Consider the following 26,963-nt stretch of genomic DNA (forward strand, 5'->3'; position numbering starts at 1 on the left):
ACCGTATTCCTTCTTCAAACAAAACCCTACAACCAAATTATGAATGGCAAATTGTTCCCTCCACAAAACCCTCACATATCCACAATACCACCACAAATCCCTCACTATAACCCCATCCATCACCTCATTCTCAATCACCAACCAACCTATCTTCTAACCCCATCTCCCCTTATTCAGGCAAAACATTATCACCAACTATTTTAACCAAAATGAGAACTTCACCATTGACCATACAAACCAATCCAAATGATACCTAAAACCCCTGCTGAACCTAACACCTCCAAACTCCAATGTAACATAACCACACATCTACTTGATGTGCGAAAAACCTATCCACAACCTGCTGAACCTAACTCCTCCAACCTTTCAGAATGTAACTCCACAACAAGCCTACCAGCTGACTTATCCAAACCCAAAGCTAAGGGCTAAGCAAATCAAAAAGGAAGACAGTAAAGAAATCCTCACTTGCATAGAAGGGGAATCTTCTCTCAAGTGGCAGCTTTTTCAAACCATTAAATGGTATCAATAGCCATATAGAACATTAGGGCTTGAAGCAAGCTGAAGTAAATCAACTTCTCTAATAAAATGGGATAGATATTGCATCTATCATTGAGACAATAACCCAATCAATGTGGACAGGATCCACAACTTTATTGCAGCCTCATGTAACCTATCCTACAACTATCATTACTCCGATTTAGGCTAAATTTGGGTCTTTTGGAACACTTTATCTCTTAATCTTCAGGTTTTACAGATGTCTAGACAAGCAATTCACTGTCATGTTACCATTCTCAACTGTAGAAATACCTTCTATGTATCTTTCATCTATGGTGTAAATGATTCCTTTAAAAGATGCAGCCTCTCGATAAACATTGAAAAGCATTCCATTTCCCTCTCCTTTCTACCTTGGGTCCTTAGAGGTGATTTTAATATCATCAAATTTGCATCTGAAAACCATAGGGGCTCCAAAAATAACTTCTAAATCAATGTTTGACTTCAGAAATTGCCTGTACAACTCCAACCTTGATGACTTAAAACTTCTCAGGAGTTTTTCACTCATGGTCCAACAAAAGTCCTGGAACTTTCAACATTTCCAAGAAGCTTGACAGAGTTCTCATCAATGAGTCATGGACCTAAGCCTTTCCCCTATCCCACTGTAATTTTCTAGCACCAAGAATCTCTGACCATAGACCAATGATCATCTAACCTGGTTACCCAACGCCACTAAGAAAATGGAACTTTCAGATTCTTTAACTGGAGCTCCAATGATGACTTCTTACCACTGATTAATGAACTCTGGAGGGAGGATGTAGGGGGTTTCACCATGTTCCAATTTGTTACCAAGCTTAAAAAACTCAAACAGCCACTCAAGATGAAGTTTTCTTCAAACTTCAGTGCTATCCAAATGGAAGTACAAGCTGCCAAAGACTTCCTTTCAAACTGTCAAACCTCATTTGACGCAATACCAGATGAAATCCCATTTAGAAACCTTGAGAAACAACTGTTGTCCTCATACACCAAACTCAAAACCAGTGAAGAGTAATCATATAGGCAGAAGTCCAGAATTAGATGGCTAAAAGATGGAGATTCCAACACTTCATTTTTCATCAACTCCATATCCTCAACATTCAATAGAAACAAAATCACATCCATCACTACAACAAATGAAGAGTTGCTCAACACCTCTGAAGCCATCAAAAGGGAAGTTGTATCACATTTCCACTCTGTCCTAGGGATGAACCTTAATCCTTACCAAGGTATCTCTCACCATGCTCCTTACCTTCAACCCACAGTCCCATTTAGTTTTTGTGATTCCTTGTGCTCAGTACCCTCAAATGAGGAGACACAATAATACATGTTTTCCATCAATAGTGACAAAGAACCTGGCCTTGATGGATACAACTCTTATTTTTTCAAAAAGACTTGGCCTATTATTGGCAAGGATGTCACTCTCGTAATCAAGGTGTTTTTCATCACTGGGAAATTACTCAAGGAAGTAAACTCTACATACCGCTTTCTTGTGCCAAAAAAAACTAAGCCCCACAACCCTTAATGACTACAGACCAATATCTTGCTACTCAACCATATACAAATGTATATATAAACTGTTGACTAATAAGCTCAAACCAGTTCTCCCACACATCATAGGGCCAACACAATTTGTATTTGAACTTGGTAGGCAAACAGATGACAGCATCCTTTTTGCCCAAGAACTCCTCAATGGCTACCATAGACACTTACCATTACCTAGATGTGCTCTTAAGATAAACGTCAAAAAAGCCTTTGACTCAGTGTCTTGGGAGTTCCTCTTTGATTCCCTATCACTACTTGGTTTTCACCAACCTTCTTGCATTGGGTACACACATGTGTCACCACACCATCCTTCACCATCTCTATAAATGGTGAATTTAATGGATTCTTCAAGAGTATTAAAGGGTTAAGACAAGGTGACCGACTCTTACCTTTCTTATTTGTAATTATAATGCAAACATTTTCTTCCATTGTCAACAAACTTACCACATACTTACCTTTCAAGTATCATTGGAGATGCAAAGAGCTCTCATTGACACACCTTATATTTGTTGATGCCTGATGTTATTCTCCCATGTATGCTGACCTACCCTCATTACATACACTAAAACATGCCCTTACTACATTCTCCAACCTCTCTAGACTACAAACAAACCGCAACAAGAGCCATATCTTTCTATCTGGTGTCAACAGCCAGCTTAAATCCTCAATTCTTAACCTAATGGGCTTTGAGAAGGGCTGTCTTCTTGTTAAGTACCTTGGGGTACCACTTGTATCTACCATGCTAAGATTCAATGATTGCAACCTGCTCATTGACATGATCACTACAAAGATTTCACACTGGACAAGTAAAAGCATTTCATTTGCTGGTAGATTATAGCTCATTAGAGCAGTTCTCTTCTCCGCACAAATATTCTAGAGCTCCAAGTTCATCCTCTGATCTCAATGAGCATTATTTATGAGCTTGAGGGAATCTTTAGATCTTTCCTATGGTTTGGTCCAGCCCTAAAGAAAATTGGAGGGAAAGTTGGCTAGGAGAAATGATGTCTCCCCAAAAGGTGTGGAGCTCCCTAACCTGCATTCTTAAAATTGCTCAGCTATCATGAAGCAGTTGTGGAGAATCATCAACTCAAATAACATGCTATGGGTCCAATGGGTTAATAAATACCTCTTAAAGGGCAGGAGAATTTGGGAGGTCAAAACTCCTGGACAATGTTCTTGGAGTTGGAGGAAACTACTCAATCTTAGGGAGGATTTCAGGCCTCTTGTCAACCTTGAAATTGGGGATGGCAAAAACTTTAATTTTTGGTTTGACAAATGGTGCTCTCTTGGTCCCCTCCACCTTCTTGTCACTCTACAGCAATTGCTTGATTCTAACTATGACAATAAGACTAAACTGTGCACCTTCATCACCAATTCCTCATGGTCTTTCCCACAATCCATTACCACTATACTTCCACAGCTTTTCCACACTCACAACCTCCCTACACCAAACTCATATAGACTAGACAAGTATATTTGGTGTCCATCACCTACAGGTATCTTCTCCATTGCTCACACAATGAAGTACCTCAACCGAGATCTTACATCACTTCATTGGCCTCACCTGGTATGGAGTAAACCATCAATACCTAAACACTCCTTCACCTTGTGGGTAGCCATCCAGCAACGTCTCCCCACACTCAATAGAAGATGCACAAGCCACATTGATGCAACAATATGCATCCTTTGCAACAGAGAACTGGAGTCTCATGACCATCTTTTTTTCAAGCATGACTTTGTCAAGCCCTTATGGACATTCATTTAAGCACGTTGTGGGTATCACATTCTCCCATTTTCTTGGACTAACCTCATTCGCTGGGCTGCTCACCACTGGAAAGGTTCTAATGGAATCCATAGCAACTCAATCTCAAAATTGAGTCTCGCCTCTCTAGTCTACAACATCTAGACTAAAAGGAACCGTCGAGTTTTCAAAAAGAAATGTCTCTCTGCAAACTCAATTCTTCCCCAAACATTGGAATCTGTCAGAGGCAAGTTCCTCTCCTTATCAATCAATGATTGCATCAATATTTTAAGAATTGCAACTGAATGAGATATCCCAGAGTCTACCATCCGACCGCCGGCAAAATCGCCAGACAACAGGGATTGAATCTTAGGATTTGGGGCTCTTTACCATGTTCATCAAATTGTTGGTCTGTAATGGCCATCCCCAACTGTTATGATTTGTTTTGTTCAACTAGGCTACTTATAACATGGGCCGAGTTTATGTGTGGGTAGGTTTTGGGCCTTGCTTTTGTATTGAAGTTAGCCTGGGCTAACTGCTTCAATTTGCATGTATCTTATCTATTTATTAATACAATTTATCCTTTATCTTTCAAAAAAAAAAAAAAAAAAAAGAAGAAGAAAAACTCTATATAATAAGATCAAGCTCTATATATCTATATATAGCAAGCAGTCATAAAAAGAAGGTGATGTAAGGGGAGATGAGACATCCAATCCTAAGATTTTAAACTAATTCAGCCTAATCATGGACATTCACAACCTATATCTACAAAGTCAAAGGGAATAAACTAATTCTATCCATCATATGCAAGTATTCAAATGACTTGTGGGCGGGTGTGCCGTGGGTGGGTGCGACAGACACTGTCAGGCTACCACACTGGCGAGCTGCGGGTGCACAGTCCCACATCACCTGGGTAGAGAAAAAGTGAAGTGCTTATATGTAAGTGTGTCATCTCTAATTGGTATGAGGCCTTTTGGGGTGAAGCCCAAGAGCAAAACCGTACGGGCTCAGGCCCAAAACAGATAATATCATACTATGTGGTGGAGTGGGTCGTTACAGTTGGTATCAAAGCCTAACCCAACCGGAAGTGTGCCGACGGGGACGTCGGGCCTCCAAGGGGGGTGGATTGTGATGACCTTGTTGGCGGGTGTGCCATGGGCGGGTGCGAGAGACACTGTCAGGCTACCACACTGGTGAGCTGCGGGTGCACAGTCCCACATCGCCTGGGTAGAGAAAAGGTGAAGTGCTTATATATAAGTGTGTCATCTCTAATTGGTATAAGGCTTTTTGGGGTGAAGTTCAAGATCAAAACCGTGCGGGCTCAGGCCCAAAGCGGACAATATCATACTATGTGGTGGAGTGGGTCTTTACAAGGAAGGAGGGGATGGCTTGTGGGATTAAAATCGAGCTGTAAGAGGTTTACTGGTAGTCGGCAATCGTCAGAGAATTTAGAGACGACGTTGAAAGGTTTCAAACCGAAACCTAAAGGCAAGTTTCATTATATCTCCTTCCTGTATACTTGTGTTCTATGCATTCTATATAGTCTCAAGGAATCTAATTTAATTTGAAAATGGATGTTGATGCATAATGAATTGAGCTGCAAACTGGTTTTACGTTTTGTGTAACTGTAATTGTTTTCTTGCATAAACCGTTTCGATTCTATGTTAAACTTTTGTCAATTAATTTATAATGGAATTTGAGGAGTTTCTAGGACTATTAGGACTTGGATTGAACTCCAAAATCTTTTTTAAAAAAATTAGGACAGACAATTGGAACTTCACCGGAAGTTTAGAAGAAGACCAAATGCGGAGAAGCTGAGCTCTCAGGGAGAGAGCCGACTCCCTAAGGGAGGGAGCCGGCTACCTAGGTGAGAGAGTCGGCTCTCCATGAGGGAGAGCCAGCTCTAGAAGCTTGAGAGCCGGCTCCCATGATAGGGGAGCCGGCTCCTTTTGGTTGGTGTACACATACGGGTGGTTTTCTGAAGGTTTTTGGGTTCCAGGGGCTTGAAAATGATTTCTGAAAAGTGAAGGGGGGTTTTAAATGTTTAAAATTAACCTATTAAATCCTTAAAATAGTTAGTATATGATAGTGTGCTAATCTTAAGAGACATTATGAAATATAAACATATAATTGGCATGCTGTCAAGGAAGAATGAAGATTTAATTGGCTAGATTGTTTTAGCAACTTAAACGGACTGGTAAGAAATTACTTATGGGATGTGATATAAATGATATATATAATTTAATGAAGGCCAGAAAGGTTGGTTTAGGATATGATTATAGATATCATGAGCTTTAGATACTAAGTTACATGTTGTCAGAAGTTGATGAAATTTTACTCGCTGGTTTTGTTTTAACCAATTTAAATGGATTAGTATAAAATACTATTGGGGTTTCATATAATGTACAATTTAGACTTCTGAGTGTCATTATATCATGCATAGGTTTTATAATTGAGAATTAAATGGACATCATGAGATTTAAATATTAATTTGCATGTCGTCAAGGATTGAGGAGGATTTAATTACTAGTCTTTGTTTTAGTAATTTAAACGAACTTGTATGAAAGTATCATTTGGGAATTTTAGTATAATGTGCTCAGTTTATAATTTTGATAATCATTATATCACTCTATGGATGTTAATTGATGAACTGTTATAATTTTTATTTTGTCAATTGGATGGTAATGAATAGTTTAAATTGTTTATCATTACTTTAGCAATTTAAACAGAGGTTCTATAATTATAATCATATACTGGATGCATAATAGGATCGTGTCTATATTTGATTTCTATTATGTTTGTCTCTGGATATATTTGATGTTCATTTGAGTATGCATCATTTATGGATCATATGCACTATATGCACCGGTATGGGACGGTGGCATATTGGGGATGGATTAAATGAAAATGCTAAGTCCTACCTATTCATACATACGAAATGGATTAACTAAAACAGTTAAATCCTACATGGATGCATGTCCTATCAACTAAAAATAGTTGAACGACATAACGGATGTTTGTTTTATTTTTCTGTATTAAGAAGGATTTATATATACTTATGGTACTGTGATATAAGCTTCAGTCTCAGGATCATGGTTAGGGTGCGTATATCGCAAAGGATGGGTAATTGGATATTGCTGATGTTCCCTAATAGGTCTAGGTGTATATGGCCATTGGAAAGTGTGATTTACATGTTACCTTTTATGCAGGCTGAACTACACTATAGGTTAGTGAGCATCCTATAGTGTGTATCTATATTTATATGGACTATTTTAGTTATTGCCAAGCTATCTAGGATCTATCTGCGTATCCAGTTTATGTATGGATTGTAGTAGGATGGAACTTGCATATGGGCCTAAACCACTTTTATTTTTCAGGTATTCGTCAGTACCAGGCTTAGAGCTTGATCATGATGAAGCAGATATAGTCACTCACTTTTCCGATTACGTAGGACTTCTTTTCATATTTTAACTTTGGATTTTGGTTCTATAATTATTTTCATTTGGAATTAGTAGGGGTTCACTGGATGGATTCCCTAGTTGTACGGATTGGAAAAATTGAATTATATTAATCTATTATTTGGAGGATTTTTATATTTAGAATTCTTTTCAGCGTATTATTTTATTTTTAATTCTTTTGTACTCTTGCTTGTTTACATATTAATTGTCTAGTATCCCTCAGATCTATGCTCGGACTTGATCACTCGTGGCTCTAGAATCGAGGGGTATCACAATTGGTATCAGAGCACTCCAGGTTCTAGTGTCCTTAGGAGTGTCTTTCATTATATGAGTTCTGCGTCGCGTCTCTTAAAACTTAGAGCCATATTAGGATTCGTTGTACTCTATTTATGGTTTCTTAGGAAGAGCAAATGTCAATTATATTTCATAGTTATGGAATGGTTGACACTAGGAGGAGGATGGGGTCCAAGGTGAAAGCGATACAGACCCAAAGGAGTGAAGGAGTACGTTATCAAGTTCTTTGTCAGAAGCAGAACTTGGGATTGAAGGTTTCGTTTTCGGTTGGCGCTACTTTTAAAAGTGTAAGCCAATGAAGGATTTAGGAGTGTGTTTTGGGTCACTGCATAACGGGACCAACACGACTTCAGTTGTTCTCATAAAGGAGATAAACGAGGAATATGAGTCCGAAGAGGATCCTAATGGAGGGGTTGTAATGTATCCGAGAAAGAGGGTACTGAATCTTGAAGATGGAGGATCGCACGAGGGTGCTCTTATTCAGTAATAGTATAGTGAATAATACTAGTAGAGGTAGTGTAGATCAACCTACATATAGTTAAACTTTCGTTTTACCTTTAAAATAAGTGGATAAAAAAAAATAAAAAAAACTCTTTAGGAGTTTAGGAATTAGATGAAGTTCTAATCGGAACAAGCAAAATGATTTTATATCACGTTCCGGAGAGTATAGGGAATGAGTTGTGATGTTCTAAGTTGCTTTATAAAGTTACATTAGACGGTTTGCATTCCGCGTATAAGGAGGATGAGGGTAAAGCCTTTGGAATTTGTTGAGGCAAATGGATTTTGTTTTAAGCTATGGTTTGAGCATATGTTTCGAGATTGGGTGATTACGTACGAAACTATAAAAGTAAATTGTGAACCAATCTGGTAAGGTTGATTTCAAAGGAGTTTTTCTTTTCTAGAAAGAACGATGTTTTAAGTAAGATTATATTTTGTTTTATTGTATGTATCTTATGTGTTTTATTTTTATCAAGTATTCAAGATTGGGAATGTGGTTTAGTTGGGACACAAGTGTGTGATCAGCCAACAACGGTTTTAGAGGAATAACGTTATTTACGCTAGGATTGTGAGCATGTGGTCATTGAATTTGGTATATATACATAATTCTAGCCAATCTATTGAACTTAGACATGCATAATTATGGTATGTTTTCAGGATGGGATAATTAAATCAGCAGTACGAGTCAAATAATCTAGTACGATTGGTTTGATATACTATAATGCCACGATGATTTATCAGAGGTATTGACTTTGCGGAACATCTTCTTAGAAATTTCGTAAGTTGTTCCCAAGTCGGTAGGAAGATTTTGTACTGATTCAAGTACTTATTGGAATGACATTGAATGAGGATAGTAGACGGACTAACTGGTCATCAGTCTATTCTTAATCAAGAATTATTGCCATGAGGGCGTGTCATTAGGAGGAGTTACCCGGGTTGCATAGCGAGGAGGAAGCAAAGTCTCTTCATTTGCACAAATAATATGGAATTTTTTTTTTATAGGTCACAGTTTGCAACAAATAGTTGTTGCTAGGAAATTGCCGACTTTTTGGAGGATGGAAAGATTCCATATTCTTTTGAAGTTAGACATGAAGCCTAATAGACACTTACTTGTGTTAGAGAAGTAGGATGTCAAAGACATGGAGGTGAGACGGAACACCTAAATAAAGAAAAGGTGCATGATGTATGTGGACAAGTTGTAGCTAGTGGACTTGTGATAAATAAAATTACCGATTGACTTTCTATATCGGTAAGTTTATCACGAATCAGAATGTAGGGATTTAGTTATAGAGTTAGCTTTTGACGATGCTCCAAATTAAACAATGGGAACAGATGAAAATTGGTGGTACCAGACTACCAGTACTTTTAATACACAAATTGGAAGGAGGATGTAAGGACTGAGGTTCACAACTCTTAGTTCTTTATTTATTATGGTGGACACATGACGTTTCACGGAATGAAGCAGATGTTTGGAGGATAGACAGGAGGAGGGACATAGTGATTTTGTCTCAAAGTCTGATATCTATTAGATAATCCAGAGGGACCATCAGAGATCATTAGATCCTTGTAGCCATTTCTCATACTAGAGTGGGAATGAAAAAGTAGGTTTTGCGAATTTAGTTGAGAGATTGCTTATTCTACACAAGGGTCGGGATTTTTGGTTAGGATATTGCTTGACTGATAAAATTAAATCAGCTTCGTTTTTGTCTATTTTGGAACTGATAAGATATAAGTTCATATGAATAGCACGGATCACGAGACGGCTCAGATGGATAGATGTGGCGATTCACACTTTGCATTATGTTTCGTCTGGTGGAAGTAATTAGGAGGAGGATAGTCTTATCAACCGCTGTGGTAATTGAACCTTCGGTGATTATTGTGCAATCAGTTGAGTGTTAGCATGTGTAAAAGTAACATTTGCTATTACCAAGGAAGTTGAAGAGGTTAACTTAGAAGATTGGAGTTAACCCTGGAGGAGGTGGTACCTTACTCAGATGAGCTTAGGGTAATGAAGGAGGATTAATGGTTTGTCTTAGTGATGCGAGGAAGGTTAGAGTGACTGAGATGTAAAATTTATAAATTTTACGATGCAGTTAAATGGTTTTGAGTTGCATCACGACATATAATGTTAGTTTTGGTGCAGTACAGATAGGGACATGTGTATAACTGTCTCTAAGAGTATCACCCGTTAGCAAGGTGGGAAATTGATACTTGGATATCATTGGAAGTTTTAGCCACTTCCTATGACAAAATGGGAGTAAGACTCAGACGGAGTGGATGGTTGGTCGAAATTTCCAACATTGGTTGGAATTTTAATTCTATATGGATTAGGTGTGGTGGATAGAACAAGTTTGCTTATGGACATTAATTCTAGTAGTATTTACTTTGGAGTTTTATGTTAGTTCTACATTGCACTGATAACAGAGTTATAGCATGTGGTTATTTCTTATAGTAGATAAACAGTGCTATGTCAAAGGAATTGTCTGAAGGTGTGGGAGCAACAACTTTGTTTCGCATCTCTAGACTGGAGATTTGGTCGAGACATTATCATTGATCATGGAGGATATGCTTAGGACATATATCCTAGGTTTGCATGGGTAATTGAAAGTGTTACTTCGCTTTTCAGTTGTTATCTGTGCTATTGTTGGCACAATGAGGTTAGTGTGACAACGTTTGGGGTTTTGGATATTACGTAGTGCAGATCTCTCACTTGTTGGTCTGGCATGGAAGCGAGGTTATATAATAAGACCTTGCCTTTATTTAAGGATACATCAGGGAGAAATACTCTCTTTTGTAGAGAATTACGTGCAGTTTGAAGGCGGCAGTTGGATTTTGTAAATAGTTAAACTCGTTCATTTGAGTTTTCTATCAGGAAATGGTTGGTTGGGATGTCTTCCGTATAGGAAGTAATGTACTTTTTGGAGGAAGGTCAGTTTCACCTATTAAATTGACTTTTCACGGATTTTGTTTATCAGTTTCGGCAGTAACCCATGGTTTAGCATTATCAACTTGTTAAGCACTGCATGCCTAGGAATTTTATGTGCCTTTAGAGGATTATAGATTTGTACCCTGGTATAGATACTGGATGCAACATAATTGGAGGCCCCGGGTCGTTTTGTCGACCGTCGGGATTAAAATCTCTTGAATAGGGTTATCCCTTTAGTGCGTGTTCCGTAGGGTCATCACAATGAGGTTGAGTCTACCTGGACACAGGAGGATATCATTCGCTCACAATTTCCTAAAATCAAGGAAGAAGGTAAGAGTGAATTTCGAGTACGGAATTACTTTTGTTAGGGGGGAAGAATGTAATACCTCTAATTTTAGAAAGGATAGTCTAGGTATTTTAATTAATGATTTTAGATTTTATTGCATTTTTATTTAATTATGTAACTTATGTGCTTATTTACTTAATTGACTAATTGTGTATTTGTTTTAAATTAATTGTTTATTTGTTTTCCTTTAATTTTTTAATTGTGATGTAATTTAATTATTTGTTTAATTGGTGTTTTAAATGACTTGTGTTTTATATGGCTTGTATGACTTAATTGGTTTATATTTTATATGGTCGTATGTATAGTTTAGGTTTAGGGTTTTTCTTTTATGAAGATAGATGAGCCGACTTATAATTTAGTTGGAATTAGAAGTAGGTTTAATAAAGGCCTATATATATATAACAGTATACGTCTGCTAGGGTTGAAAACCCTATTCACGTAATAGTTCTTGAGAGGAAACATAGAAGCACGTAATGGTTCTTGAGGGGAAAAATAGAAAGGAGCTTAAGAGGAAATTGTGAGAACCATCAGTTAGGATTTTAGTCGTGGAGTGAAGGTCATACCAAGGAGGAAGGAGGGGATGGCTTGTGGGATTGAAATCGAGCAGTATGAGGTTTACCGGTAGTTGGCAGTCGTCGGAGAATTTAGAAACGACATTGAAAGGTTTCAAACCGAAACCTAAAGGCAAGTTTCATTCTATCTTCTTCCTGTAAAAATGTGTTCTGTGCATTCTATATAGTCTCCAGGAATCTAATTTAAATTTTAAAATGGATGTTGATGCATAATGAATAGAGCTGCAAACTATAATTGTTTTCTTGCATAAACCGTTTCGATTTTATTTTAAACTTTTGTAAATTAATTTATAATGGAATTTGAGGAGTTTCTAGGACTGTTAGGACTTGGATTGAACTCTAAAATCTTTTTTTAAAAAATTAGGACAGACAACTGGAACTTTGCCGGAAGCGAAGAAGAAGACCAGAGGAGGAGAAGCTGAGCTCTCAGGGAGAAAGCCGGCTCCCTAAGGGAGGGAGCCGACTCCCTAGGTGAGAGAGCCGACTCTCCATGAGGGAGAGCCGGCTTTAGAAGCTCGAGAGCTGGCTCCCATGATGGGGGAGCCGGCTCCCTTGGTTGGTGCACACCTACAGGTGGTTTTCTAAAGGTTTTTGGGTTCCAGGGGCTTGAAAGTGATTTTTGGAAAGTGAAGGGGGGTTTTAAATGTTTAAAATTAACCTGTTAAACCCTTAAAATAGTTAGTATATGATAGTGTGCTAATCTTAAGAGACATCATGAAATATAAACATATAATTGGCATGTTGTCAAGGATGAAGGAAGATTTAATTGGCTAGTTTGTTTCAGCAACTTAAACGGACTGGTAAGAAATTATTTATGGGATATGACATAAATGATATATATAATTCCATGAAGGCCGGAAAGTTTGGTTTAGGATATGGTTATAGACATCATGAGCTTTAGATACTAAGTTACATGTAGTTAGGAGTTGAGGAAGTTTTACTCGCCGGTTTTGTTTTAACCAATTTAAATGGATTAGTATAAAATACTATTAGGGTTTCATATAATGTGCAGTTTAGACTTCTGAGTGTCATTATATCATGTATAGGTTTTATAATTGAGGATTAAATGGACATCATAAGATTTAAATATTAATTTGCATGTCTTCAAGAATTGAGGAGGATTTAATTACTAGTCTTTGTATTAGTAATTTAAATGAACTTGTTTGAAAGTATTGTTTAGGAATTTTAGTATAATGTGCTCAGTTTATAATTCTAATAATCATTATATCACGCTATGGATGTTAATTGATGAACTGTTATAATTTCTATTTTGTCAATTGGATGGTAATGGATGGTTTAAATGGTTTATCATTACTTTAGCAATTTAAATAGAGGTTCTATGATTATAATCATATACTGGATGCATAATAGGATCTTATTTATATTTAATTTCTATTATGTTTGTCTCTGGATGTATTTGATGTTCATTTGAGTGTGCGTCATTTATGGATCGTATGCATTATATGCACCGGTATAGAATGGTGGCCTATTGGGGATGGATTAGATCAAAACGCTAAGTCCTACCTATTCATACATATGGAATGGATTAACTAAAATGGTTAAATCTTACGTGGATGCATGTCCTGTCAACTAAAATAGTTGAACGACATAACGGATGTTTATTTTATTTTTTTGTATTAGGAAGGATTTATATATATACTTATGGTACTGTGATATGAGCTTGAGTCTCAGGATCATGGTTATGGTGCATATATTGCAAATGATGGGTAACTAGATATTACCGATGTTCCCTGATAGGTCTAGGTGTACATGGCCACTGGAAAGTGTGATTTACATGTTACTTTCTATGCAGACCGAACTACACTATAGGCTAGTGAGTATCCTATATTGTGTATTTATATTTATATGGACTATTTTAGTTTTTGCTGAGCTATCTAGGATGTATCTGCGTATCGAGTTTATGTATGGATTGTAGTAGGATGGAACTTGCATGTGGGCCTGACCCACTCTTATTTTTCAGGTATTCGTCAGTACCAGGCTTAGAGCTTGATCGTGATGAAGCAGACACAGTCACTCACTCTTCCGATTACGTAGGACTTCCTTTCATATTTTAGTTTAGGATTTTGGTTATGTAATTATTTTCATTTGGAATTATTAGGGGTCCACTAGATGGATTCCCGAGTTGTACGGATTGGAAAGATTGAATTATATTAATTTATTATTTGGTGGATTTTTATATTTAGAATTCTTTTCAGCATATTATTTTATTTTAAATTCTTTTGTACTCTTACTTGTTTACATATTAATTGTCTGGTATCCCTCGGATCTATGCTCGGACTTGATTACCCGTGACTCTAGAATCGAGGGGTATCACAATTCTCCCATGCTGACTTACCCTTATTACATACACTAAAGCATGCCCTTACTACCTTCTCCAACCTCTCTGGACTACAAACAAACCACAGCAAGAGCCACATCTTTTTATCTAGTTTCAACAACCAGCTTAAATCCTCAATTCTTAGCCTAATGGGCTTTGAGAAGGGCTGTCTTCCTGTTAGGTACCTTGGGGTACCACTTGTATTTACCATGCTAAGATCCAATGACTGCAGGCTGCTCAATATTGACAAGATCACTACAAGGATTTCACACTGGACAAGTAAAAGCCTTTCATTTGCTGGTAGATTACAGCTCATTAGACCAGTTCTCTTCTCCGCACAAATATTCTAGAGCTCCAAGTTCATCCTCCGATCCCAATGAGCATTATTTATGAGATTAAGGGAATCTTTATATCTTTCCTATGGTTTGGTCTAGCCCTAAAGAAAATTGGAAGGAAAGTTGGCTGGGAGAAATGTTGTCTCCCCAAAAGGTGTGGAGCTCCCTAACCTACATTCTTAGAATTGCTCAGCTATCATGAAGCAGCTGTGGAAAATCATCAACTCAAATGACATGCTATAGGTCCAATGGGTTAATAAATACCTCTTAAAGGGCAGAAGAATTTGGGAGGTCAAAACTCCTGGACAATGTTCTTGGAGTTGGAGGAAACTACTTAGTCTTATGGAGGATTTCAGGCCTCTTGTCAACCTTGAAATTGGGGATGGAAAAAACTCTAATTTCTGGTTTGACAAATGGTGCTCTCTTGGTCCCCTCCACCTTCTTGTCACTCTACAGCAATTGCTTGATTCCAACTATGACAACAAAACTAAACTGTGCACCTTCATCACCAATTCCTCATGGTCTTTGCCCCAATCCTAATTACCACCATACTTCCACAGCTCCTCCACACTCACAACCTCCCTACACCAAACTCAGAGAGACCAGAGAAGTACATTTGGTGTCCATCACCTACAGGTATCTTTTCCACTGCTCACACAATGAAGTACCTCAACCGAGATCTTGTGTCACTTCAGTGGCCTCACTTGGTATGGAGCAAACCATCAATACCTAAACACTCCTTCAACTTGTGGGTAGCCATCCAACAACGTCTCCCCACACTCAATAAAAGATGCACGAGCCACATTGATGCAACAATATGCATCCTTCGCAACAGAGAACTGGAGTCTCGTGACCATCTTTTTTTCAAGTGTGACTTTGTCAAGCCCTTATGGACATTCATTCAAGCACGTTGTGGGTATCACATTCTCCCATCCTCTTGGACTAACCTCATTCGCTGGGCTGCTCACCACTGGAAAGGTTCTAATGGAATCCATAGCAACTCAATCTCAAAATTGAGTCTCGCCTCTCTGGTCTACGACATCTAGACTGAAAGGAACCGTCGAGTTTTCAAAAAGAAATGTCTCTCTGCAAACTCAATTCTTCACCAAACATTGGAATCTGTCAGAAGCAAGTTCCTCTCCTTATCAATCAATGACTGCATCAATACTTCAAGAATTGCAACTGAATGAGATATCCCCGAGTCTACCATCTGACCGCCGGCGAAACTGCCAGACAACAGGGATTGAATCTTAGGATTTGGGGCTCCTTGCCATGTTCATCGGATTGTTGGTCTGTAACGGCCATCCCCAACTATTGTGATTTGTTTTGTTCAACTAGGCTGCTTACAAAAAAGAACAGTGATCTATATATATATATATAACAGAAGTTACCTTTGGGCTTCAAATCATGAGTTAAGAGACATATTCCTTTAAGCTCTCTCAGCCCATTCTGTTTACAATCATGTCGACCATTCTTACACCTTTATTTCAGTTGTTTTGTTTGCTTTCTCTAATCTCGTCGACCATTGTGTCCGCAAAATGATATAGTCTACCAAGGTTCGACCTTTTCGAAGGAGAACGTGGAAAAGAAGTACAAACACAAGCAGAAGAAAAAATCCCAAAAGAATTTAAAACCTTTTTCTACACCCAAACACTTGATCACTTCAATTACCTGCCTGAGAGCTATACCACTTTCAAACAAAAATATATGATAAATTTCAAATACTGGAGTGGCGCGAAAAAAAAAAGGCGCCAATCTTCGTTTATCTTGGTGAGGAGTCGCCATTGAATGACGACACCTTGAGAAATACTGGGCTTCTAACTGAGAATGCCCCTCAATTTAAAGCTCTCTTAATCTATATAGAAGGTAGAGTACTAAAATAATCCTAGACCTCTTGCTTTATATATTTCCATTGTCCTAGAGTATTTATGTTAATCTGCATGCATGTTTGTTTGCTCATATATCAGCATCGGTTCTATGGAGAATCAGTTCCATTCGGATCAGCTGAAAAAGTAATGAAGAATGTTACTCTTCGCGGTTATTTCAATTCAGCTCAAGCATTAGCAGATTATACAGAGATTATCGTATACTTCAATGAGAAATTTCATGGACACTACTTTCCTGTTATTGTCTTTGGAGGATCCTATGGAGGAAGTAAACAAGCAAACAACTTTATGTAATATTAATTAATTATCCTTTAATTGCCCAACTATATATATATATATCATGTAATTTTTTGTCCGAATTAATTCCCATGCATATTATTCTTAAAAAATTTCAGTGCTTGCAACATATTTTCGGCTACACTATCCCCATTGCCATCGGAGCTCTAGCCTCATCAGCACCTATCCTTTCCTATTATAGCCTCAATCTAGAACGCCAGTATTTTTCCATTGTCACAAAGGATTTCAAGGTACAAATAAAATAATAATTAATTTTACCATTAATTGTTTTTCCTTCCGAGTTAATTTGAGTCATTCAAGTGGCATGCATGGGTTGTATATAACAACTGTTAACATTGCAGGAGGCCAGTAAGAGTTGCTACCAAACGTTAAAAAAATTATGCTCTGAAATTGATAAAGTCACTGCTCAGCCTAATGGTCTTTCAATTCTTAGCCAAAAATTCAAGACTTGCAAGTAATAAATTAATTATAGTCGTAATTAATTAATTTTTCTCTTTATATATATGTTTTCACTAATTAATTAATTCTATTACTTGTCTAATTTAATTTTCTTCACAAATTAACATTGAATGATTCTCAAATTAATTTATTGGTTCGATCAGGCCCTTAAACAGTTCGAAATTGCTGAAGGACTAAGAAAAAAGGCATGCCGATGCAGCTCAATATAATAGTCCACCAGAATATCCGGTAACTAAGATCTGTAAAGCCATTGATGGAGTACCTAAAGGAACCATATTCTTGGCCAGATAGTTGCTGGCCTCGTAGGCAATGAATCATGCTATCACATTCCGTCAAAACGTAACATTGATTTGGTGGCGTATATATATATATGAAACTATGGAATTTGACCTTTGAATTAGTTTTCCAAAAAAAGAATTCTCAAGAATTCTAGCTAAAACATAATAAATATGTATCGAAACTTATAAAAATAAAATTCTCAGAAACACATGCAATTTAATTCACTAAATTTTCAAAAACTGTCAATAGAGCAAATAATTTTTTATACAATTTCTTATTTATTATTTAAAAAAAAATTAATTCTGCTATGACTTAACGAACCCAAGTTGAATCAAGAATCACGACAGAAAAGTAAACACGCCAAACAAAGAACACAAAGATTTGTACGTGGTTCGGCAACCACGAAGGTTGGAATTCGGCTAAAGTTTTCATTATGTGTAAAATCGAAAATTACAAGTTTTCAGCCCATCACTCTGTTTCTGTAAGAATTTCATAATCTCTCTTATCCTCCACTCCAAACCCTAAGCGCCCTTATATATCATGCTACAATAGAATAATTAGGGTTCACGACCTATGAGCAAATTTTCTTTGGACCCACACAAAGCTCATCCAACGGGTTATCAGGTCATAAACGGATCGCAACAACACCAAATTTCAGGCCACAATATCACAAAACCAAACAAATCTAATAATTTTCTAATTTGAATTATTGGTTATTGTATTCAGGAATGCAGTGAGTTGTGAATCCCATTGATTATCGTAGGAATGATGACAGTATGTTCCCAAGATTGGATAATTACGATTTCAGTAACTTATTGGGCCACAACCTATTTCGGAGGCCAAGTATGTACTTAATTTGGATATATTTTTTTCCCCAAACTTTTTTTAGGTGCTTCGGATGATTATTACATTTAGAAGTTACAAAGTTCTTTTCAACATCTCATTGTAGGATATAAGATTGGTTCTCAAAAGGTTTGGTAACAACATCCTTTTCTGCAATGGACTGCAAGATCCTTATAGTATATACTAGTATGTATCCATTTGAAAAATACAATTTTCTTTTTCTCTCCTTTTGTCTTAGTCTAGTTGACCTAAATATTTTATTTTATTTTATTTTATTTATCACAGGTTATTTATCACAGGGTATCAGAGGATATATCAGATACTATTCTTGCCGTCAATACAGTAAAGGGTAAGTGCACCCAATCAATCCTGCCAAACAATTTACATATAGACCCTTGATATCTTAGCTTACAATTAATTACTTTTTTTCTCACCCTTTCTCTAACCCTTCAGCCGCCTCCCCTTCGTTTTCTCTCTTCTGTTTGCCCCCCACTCCCTCCCATGGGAGTGGGGAGGTACTGATCCTTGCCTCCCACCGCTTAATAAATTCGGCGTGTTATAATAAGTTCGCTCGGTGGGTGGGTTTCACGCCGTTTTGCTATTGTTTTGCTAAATCTGTTCCTGTTTGACTTGTTTCTAGCTAGACTGGGCGGATCTAGGAATGGCAATGGAGCGGTTTGGGCCGGGTTTTCAATTCCCCATCCCCGCCCCTGTTTAATTTTGATACCCCCGAAACCGCCCCATAACCATTTAAATTTTTGCTTCTAATCCCCATAACCGCCCCTGCCCTATAACCGGTTAAATCTGAAAATTCCCATCTTTTTGATTTTTTTGATTCTACACAAGTTCTGCAGCAGAACCACAGAGATTACAATAATGTGAAGATGAAAACAATGACATTTTATCATATTCGCTTATTCATTTTCTGTGCAAAAAAAAAGTATTTCCTCCCAAAATCTGAATATGGACTATAATCAACTTTAAGATTCGATTCTTATTAATAAGAATATTATTGAACCCTAAATCAATTCCAGATTATAATGCATACAAAAAGCAAAGATAAAAATGTCAATCAGTTCCAAAAGAGTAATCAAATTCAAACAAAAAAGCTCTGTTTTGCAACATGTAAAATCAACAACATTGCTTGCAAATATACAAATCTTACAGAGACAAGATTGAGAGAGAGCGATATATATATATATATATATAATTGATGAGTCTTTCATTTCTCTCATAGTTCATATGCATATTTCCAAAACACATCTTTCTATGCATATGCTCAATCATCATGCTGAAATAGCAAAGCTCTAATACCATAAACACCTAGGATGAATAACTGATAATGAACTATGAGAGAAACAGGATATTGAAAAGGTTAAATAATCAATGAAATAATATATATATATATGGAAATATGCAAGTTAACAACAGATCATGAATAACTTTGAAGGACTTTTGATTAAAATATGGAACTTACAACTTTGATCTTTGAATACAACACTATCGTTCTGAGCCGAGCTCCTTGGATGAAGTAAAACTAAAAACTTAAACTTAAAAAATTACAATTTGAACTGAGAACTTTTGAAACGGAAACTAAAATCTAAACTTGAAAATGAGCCTACCTCCAATGTCTCGAGGAGCTGTTATTTATAGGGCCTCGAAGGAGCCTTGGGGAGCTTTGGATTCCTTGGAGATAAGGATGCAGCAGGAGGCCATGTGCAAAGCTTGAAAGGCTGATTTGAGGTGATGTCTTCTGAATGATGCTAGAAGCCATGTGCAAAGCCTGAAAGGTTGAATTGAGGTGATGGCCACTGACTTGCCTTGGATTCCTTTTTTGAAAAGCTTGTCTGTCATGAACACCGAAAGGTGCTAAAAGCCTGAAAATGGAGAACTGTTGAATAAAATTTTAAACTGTAGTTTTTGCCTTCTTTTTTTTTTCGCTATGCAGCGGCATTGAATGACCGAGGTTAGAAGCTTTTTTGAAATGAAATGATGATTTTTGAGAATATTGTTCCCTAGAGCTGTTGGGTAAAAATACCAAAACAGTCATCTTCATTGGGTTGGGCCAGATGTGTTTAGGAACCATGGAAAGAACCTAAGCCTTCACTTCTGTTGGAGCCCAATTTTGAGAAGGCTATGGGATTGACTTGGGCTAAAGCTTCCATGAGGAAGGCTTCATACTCATCTTAGGATTTTGCTGAAGAAAGCTTTGCTTGGGCTTGGCTTTTGGATAGGAGGAAAGCCGAAGACTCTCCTAAGCCAGAACATGATATTGCAGGGTGCTTTGAGAACCATTCAGAAATTGCTTCTGGAGTAACATCTGTGACAGAGAATTGGTCCCACCATTTGACTTTGAAAATCCTTCCTAGAAGAGGAAGATTAGAAGGGGTTTTGAGGATTTAGAATTGCCATAGAACTATCCATGACAATGCGAAATTTGTAAAAAATAAGAATGGTTTGGGAAATTCGGAAAGCTCAGGAGGAGCATGGAATTTTTCATTGAAAATTGAAAATCCCTTAGACACCGTTTCAGGGATGATTTCTTGGCAGGGACCAAACATATGCCACCAGTCAATGAACCATCTGGGGACACTTAGATTGAAATTCTTTTGGAAAAGGATAAGCCAGGAATGGCTATAATCCTGATTTTGGAAATAAAAGGTATTGTACCAGGCATCCTGATAGTCCTAGTAATTGAAAGTTTGAGGGTTGCGAGGCTGAGAAAATTGCCTCGGAGCATTGATGTTTTTACCCCAGGCTGCAGGAGTAAGGACTTTTTGAATGGTATATGTGGTGTGAGAAATGAAAGACTCATCACCTGGTTTTGAATGAGTTCAAATTTTGATGGAATCAGTGTTTTCCGAAAATCTGATGTTGGATAATGAAAACCTTTGACAAAATGATTTTGAGAAAGTAAAACTGGGTTTTGGTTAAAAAGTTCTTTTCAACCACACAAATGGTTGATGAATTTGGTTTTTGAAAATAACGAGATTTTTTTAGAGTGGGATTGTTGACCACCACTTGCTGTGAAATAGATCTTGAGGAAATTTGTTTATCTGATGCTGAAGAAATTGCAGCATAGGTTTTTTGAAGGGGAGGAAAAACTGGTTGTTGGGATTGTAAGTATGCTTGGATGGGGTTATACTGGATTGGGGACATGTCTATGACATGTTGGGGAATTGTGGTTAGGGCTGAAAACTGGTTTGTAATTAATGGAGATGGACTAGCACACAAAACTTCTTCATTTTCCTCGACTTTATCATACCAAGTTTTTTTTTTGAAGGGTTCTGAGAAGAGGATGATTGAGCATATGCATCTTTTGTTTTGTGGGGTTTTATGCTTGCAACTGAGGCTCCTTTACCTATCTTGGGAGGCATAGTAACCACCCCTAAGCTCCTGCTTTTCCCTGCAAAAATTCCCTGGTGAGAAAATCAGGAAGAGAATTGCTTTCTCCTTTTATATATTCAATATCAAAGTCAAATACAGAAAAAATAGCTTGCCATCTGGCGAAAATTTGTTTTGAGGCTATGTTATGAACATCTTTCTTTAAAACAGTTTTTGCAGATTGGCAATCAACACGAACCAAAAATTTTTGATTTAATTTACTTTGAAATTTTGAAATGCATAAAACTATAGATAAAATTTCCTTTTTGACTGTAGAGTAATTTTGTTGTGCTTGGTTCCACGTGCCAGAGGCGAACTAAACTAGTTGTTCCTTATCACCTGTTTTTTGTTTTAGGATACCTCCATATCCTAATTCAGATGCATCAGTTTCCACAATTTTGAAGGCTTCTGGATCAGCAATAGATAGGCAAGGAAGGTTTTTTGCTTTGCTTTTAAGGATTCTGACTATTTTTGTATGCTCATCGGACCATGGGGGAGGGGACTTTTTTAATCTTTGGCGTAGTGGAGCACAAAGAAGAGAAAGATCCTTAAAAAACTCAGAGAGATAATTTAGGCACCCTAAAAATCTTTGAAGCTGGGTTTTGTCTTTAATTTCATCAGGGAATTTATCAGCAAATTGGATGGATCTGTTGATTGGGATGACAGTTCCTTGGTGGATCTGGAAACCTAAGAATCTAATCTTGGTCTGAAACAAAGTTAACCTTGATAAAGAAAGGACTAATCCATTATGCTTGATGGTTTGAGCAAAGGCATTGAGATGTTTCCAATGAGCATATATAGAAGAAGAAAATATTAGTATATCATCAATATAAACAATTGAAAAATTCGTAAGATGAATAAAAATATCATTCATAATTTTTTGGAATTTTGAAAGGGCATTTTTTAATCCGAAAGGCATCACATTCCATTCGTAATGGCCAAAAGGAACCGTGAAAGCTGTTTTGTATCTATCTTTTTCAGCAATTTGGATTTGCCAAAATCCTGACTTGAGATCAAACTTTGAAAAAATAGATTGATGAACGACTCAGTCAAAAAAATCTCCAAGACTCTATTCAAAGGTTCAGATTAAGGCTTGAAAGTCAGGTTTGCTCTGATCTCCCAAACGCTTTTTGGCACAGAAGACAACCTTTCTTTGAGCAAGTTTGAGCAAAGACATTGAGATGTTTCCAATGAGCATCTATAGAAGAAGAAAATATTAGTATATTATCAATATAACCTATTTCTCTCAAAAACCCTTTTGAAGTTATCCAAATTTTGCAAAAAAGAGCCATAGTAGGACACAAAAAGAAGTACAAATTCCTACATATAGTGCTTGTCCAAGTTACAGTTCAACCTCTTACATCAAGGGGACTTAACACTGCTATCATGTTTACTTTAAGGGATTGTAGGCATCTCGATTTTGAAACCTCTTTGTTAGGAGTTTGCCAAACTAGTCTTTTTGATGGCCCACAATACTTCAATTGTTTTCCAAATTATTCAGTAGCTCTTGATGATCCAACAATCCTCCATACTTTAACCCTCAATGTTTCAAGTAGTGGTTACAAAATGATGGATGGAGCCATACCACTCAATGTTGTCTATAGAATCCACTACAAAGTCTATACAACCCAAGTTAGCCCCCATGCTCTTCGTGAGTCTCCCAAAGGAGAAACCCTTCTTCTTCATGCTAGTGACGAAAATTCACAAAATTATGTTCCGAGTACCATCACTTGGAATGAAGTCACCTTCCCGACAGAGTGGACTCTCGAGCATGCAGCTCCTCCTTCAAAGATCGAGCATAAAAGGTTGGAACAAATATCTCAATTTTCTGATGGCACGGTAAAGGTTAGATTTAACTCCAACAGGCCCAATAGACTTACTATCCAAGAAATAGAAAGATCTAGACCTTCTATCCAAGAAATAGAAAGTTCTAGATCTTCTTTTTCTCATGCTACTCCCTCAAACTATTCAAAAGCCCCTTCCCGAAAATCATTTTCAGGAATGCCTACAAGGTATCCAAACCTCGTTGGTGTCAAGAACAAAGAAGTTGCTAACCCAGTTTACTAGGACAATGTTAGCATACAGACTGAGGAAGAAGACTTCCATCCTCTTCGCAGCACTCCTTTACCTACACAAATTAGTTCTCAAAACAAAGGTCTGCAAAACCCTCCCCTAAATGAAAATCATCATGATTCCCCACCATCCCCAAATGATTCTCAATTTGAAGATTCCGATCATCAGGTTCATCAGCTCTACATGATAGAAAAGGTTTATGAGATCGATAAAGACTTCTTACGCAAAGATTTCTACTCTGCGATCAATGATTCGAAAAGACAATGGTATTTCCAAACCTTTTCAGCTCAAAAAACCATCCTTATTAGAGAAAAGTGGTATGCTTTCTGCATCCAACATAAGTTCTCAGCCCCTTTCTTCACATGGTTTGAAAAATATTGTCTCGACAACAATATTGATTTTCCTTTCTCCACAATCAAATCCTTAAATGTCACAACCAAATCCACCATTACCTGGCAAACATCACGTGGTGAGGCTCTTGAAGCCATCCATCCCCCAGCCGAGGCAATCTAATTCAAGATAAAGGCATCAGGAACAGTCACACTTACTGCTTCTCCTTTCAAAACAAAGGCAGTCGCCAATGACAATACCACATCCACCACCCGTGATGTCCGAAGCATCATGGAACAAAATAACTACACAAACCAACACCTCCAGACACTTGGCGATCAGCTTTCTCGTATGGAAACCTTGCTTCAGAAAGAACAAATTATCCCCATTCAATCTGATAATGCTCCCACTTTCATACCCCATGAAATCCCCTTACACTTGTCCAAATAACTATCAAAACGTAGTGCCATTGAAGAAGCACAGGACAGGATTAAGCGTATCGAATCCCTTATGACCTCCACGACTACGATTCCTGATACGCTTGAAAGACCTCTTAGAGCCATCAATACTCTTGACCAAGAAATTGGTACTGATACTGAAATTGATGAAATTATTGAGGTCTTCCAGAACCAACACGTCAATACTTTAGAACCAACTTCTTCTCGAAATTATTATCCCAGGCCAACTTTCCCTGACCTCCAGATCGAAGAACGAGGCCAGTTTTCCCAAGCTGCTTATCATGGTGGTACCATTTATGAATGGAACGTAGATGGCAAAACCGAGTATCACATTCTCAATACACTTCAAGAAATGACAATGGTTAGCACTGCTTACAAAACCAAGAATGACTCTTCTGATCATGCTATAGCATAACTCCTTGTAGGAGGATTCACAGGCCAACTCAAAGGATGGTGGGACAACATCCTCACTCCAGATAAATGACAAGCCATTCTTAACTCTGTCAAAACAACTTTTGAAGGAATAATTATCAAAACAGAAGAAGGTGCAGATATAGAAGATGCAGTTGCTACTCTCATTTTCTCTATCGCCAAACAGTTCCTCGGTGACCTCTCAATTGTTAGAGACAAGACCTCAGAAATTCTAGCAAACCTTCGATGTCGCAAACTTCAGGATTTCAGATGGTACAAGGATGTCTTCTTCTCAAAGGTCCTCACCGGGACTGATTGTAACCAAGCCTTTTGGAAAGAAAAGTTCATTGCTGGACTCCCCAATCTTTTTGCTGAGAGAATTCACAAGCATTTCAGATCAAAACACAATGGCCATATTCCTTATGACTCCCTCACTTATGGTGATATCATTAGTACCATTACAGCTGAAGGAATTGCTCTCTGCACCGATTTCAAACTCCAACAGCAAATCAAGCATGAGAATGCCACTAACTGAAAAGAATTAGGAACTTTCTGCCAACAATTCGGCTTCGAAAACCTAACCCCTCCTTCCAAACGAAAAGGTCACACCCGCTACCGCAAGCCTTTTCCCAAGAGATACGAAAACAGGTCACGGTATAACAAGGGCAAACCCTCATTTGCAAATAAATATCTCTCCTCTGAGAAAAATAGACAGAAAAATGCCCCTCCTCCAAAACATTTTCAAAAGAAACCTGCCACCTTAAAAGCAGATATAAAATGCTTCAAGTGTGGCAAGATGGGTCACTACAAACGCGATTGTAGAGCCAACCAGAAGATCAATGAGCTCGATCTCCCTGAAACCGTCAGGAGCCAACTGATGTAAATTCTTTTAAACTCTTCTGATGACGAATCCGAACATGATATCAATGGTATTCAAGAAGATGACTATCATGCTGATACAGATTATGATTCTGATTCTTCCAACCCATCTTTGGATGACCAACCTATCAAAACCAAATGCATCTGTGTGATTACTAAGGACCAAGAATTCATGTTGGAACTCATTGACAAAATAGAAGATCTTGATCAACGCAAGGAATGCTTGATTAAATTCACCAACAGCATTGGCCAAAGAAATGACAAAGCTCCTGTTGTTATACCAAATACTTACAACCTTATTGATATCTTTGAAAGATTTGGTACACAACCCCAGATGCCAATAACGATCCAAGATCTCCATAAAGAAATCAAACAAACCAAGCAAGAGATTTCACTCCTAAAGCAAGAGGGCAAGGCTTTGAAAGATTCCACTGCTCATGATATTCTTAAAGATTCCACTGCTCATGATATTCTTACCCTCAGAAGCCAAATCCTTTTTCAATAATCCCAGATAGATGCCTTACTACCTAAGTCCTCTGCAAAACTTGAACAACAAGTTTCTGAAAATCCCACCAAGGACAATGAAACTTACATCAACCTTCTGACCCAGATAACATTTCAGAAATGGCATGTTAATCTAAAAATTGTCATCAACAAAGACTATACCATTCATACAGTGGCTCTCATTGACTCCGGTGCTGATCTCAATTATATCAATGAAGGACTTGTCCCTATGAAATACTTTGAGAAAACCAAAGAACGGCTTCAAGGTGCTAATGATTTACGACTCACTGTTCAGTACAAGTTAACCAAAGCCCATATTTGTAATCAGGGTCTTTGTATTAAAACACCTTTCATCCTTGTCAAAGACCTCAATACCCCTGTTATTTTGGGAACTCCATTTATTTCTCTTCTTTACCCATTCAAAGTTGATAGCCAAGGCATTTCAACAAGTCTAGTTGGACAAGAAATTTGCTTTCCTTTTGCTCATCCTATAGACACCAAGGATCTCAATACCATTAAGGATTCCTATGTTACTCAAGTCCCTGCTGTCAACAGGATTGAAAGCAAAACAAAACATTT

The 26,963-nt window shown here is 37.6% G+C and overlaps 1 pseudogene; it reads left to right on the top strand.

Annotated features, from left to right (window-relative positions):
- Positions 1 to 7,861: 7,861 nt before the first annotated feature.
- Positions 7,862 to 26,963, top strand: part of LOC132281574 (uncharacterized) — a 29,130-nt pseudogene continuing 10,028 nt past the window's right edge.

The sequence above is a fragment of the Cornus florida genome, unplaced genomic scaffold (genome assembly GCF_030987335.1).
Source record: "Cornus florida cultivar Cherokee Brave unplaced genomic scaffold, ASM3098733v1 CherokeeBrave_3.0.0_Hap2_Chr11, whole genome shotgun sequence".
NCBI classification, from domain to species: domain Eukaryota; kingdom Viridiplantae; phylum Streptophyta; class Magnoliopsida; order Cornales; family Cornaceae; genus Cornus; species Cornus florida.